The following is a 205-nucleotide window of genomic DNA, read 5'->3' as shown; positions in this document are numbered from 1 at the left end:
AAGCTTGATATTAATCAGTCTATTAAAGCTATATATGTCTTGATACGCCTCCAATGTATCTATTTTTTTATTGTTCCATGCTATTATAATATCCTGGATGTTTATTTTGCAATTATATATCATTTTTTGGGACTAACCTAGTAACCTAGTGCCTAGTGCCAGTTGCTATTTTTTGGCTTTCCAGGATCAATATCAAGCAGAGTCC

The sequence above is a fragment of the Triticum urartu genome, chromosome 5, assembly GCF_003073215.2.
Source record: "Triticum urartu cultivar G1812 chromosome 5, Tu2.1, whole genome shotgun sequence".
NCBI classification, from domain to species: Eukaryota; Viridiplantae; Streptophyta; class Magnoliopsida; order Poales; family Poaceae; genus Triticum; species Triticum urartu.
The sequence above is the reverse complement of the archived record's forward strand: the minus strand, read 5'-3'. Positions refer to the sequence as shown.